This window comes from Penaeus monodon, chromosome 22, assembly GCF_015228065.2.
Source record: "Penaeus monodon isolate SGIC_2016 chromosome 22, NSTDA_Pmon_1, whole genome shotgun sequence".
Taxonomy (NCBI): Eukaryota; Metazoa; Arthropoda; class Malacostraca; order Decapoda; family Penaeidae; genus Penaeus; species Penaeus monodon.
The window spans coordinates 10,113,416-10,113,621 of record NC_051407.1 but is presented as its reverse complement, the minus strand read 5'-3'; positions in this window follow the sequence as shown (position 1 = coordinate 10,113,621).

Below are 206 nucleotides of genomic sequence, written 5' to 3'. Positions count from 1 at the left end.
AGGAATTAAAAGGACTCCGGAGAGACCTTGTGAGGAAAGAAAGCCATAAGGACTCTGTTTCAGAATCTTCGAGTGATGACGATGACAATAAAAACCGGAAATCAAGGCGACAAAAATACATTACATCAGAATCCACAAGTGATGAGGACAGCTGCTCAGACACTGAATCAGAATCATCGAGCATCGACGAAAAAGGACAGCTGCTC